The sequence below is a fragment of the Egretta garzetta genome, unplaced genomic scaffold (assembly GCF_000687185.1).
Source record: "Egretta garzetta isolate BGI_Z169 unplaced genomic scaffold, ASM68718v1 scaffold561, whole genome shotgun sequence".
Lineage (NCBI taxonomy): Eukaryota > Metazoa > Chordata > Aves > Pelecaniformes > Ardeidae > Egretta > Egretta garzetta.
Window position 1 is genome coordinate 755,760 of NW_009258760.1, and position 317 is coordinate 756,076.

Here is a 317-nt window from a genome sequence, read left to right on the forward strand (position 1 = left end):
TGTGGCAGCCCGGGATGCGGCAGAGGCGCTGGTGGCTGGTGCCTTTGCTTCGGGTGCTGCTTTGGTCCTTGCTGGTGCCGTTCCTGAGGGCCTAGCTGGGTTTCTGAGTAACCGCTTATGTTCTGCTTTCATTGACAGTTTCTCCTCTTCTCTCTCTCCCTTTTCTCCCCTCCCTTTCCTCCTAGAAATTTCGAGTAGATATGCCAGGATCAGGCAGTGCTTTTATCCCTACGATCAACGCCATCACAACCAGCCAAGACTTGCAGTGGATGGTCCAGCCCACCCTCATCACCTCCATCTCCAGCCCTTAATCGCTC

The 317-nt window shown here is 54.9% G+C and overlaps 1 protein-coding gene across 1 annotated transcript in view; it reads left to right on the top strand.

Moving 5' to 3' along the window:
* The window catches only part of FOSL2 (FOS like 2, AP-1 transcription factor subunit), an 11,817-nt gene that overhangs the window by 1,668 nt on the left and 9,832 nt on the right, over positions 1–317 (top strand). The gene's annotated exons all lie outside the window — the stretch shown is intronic.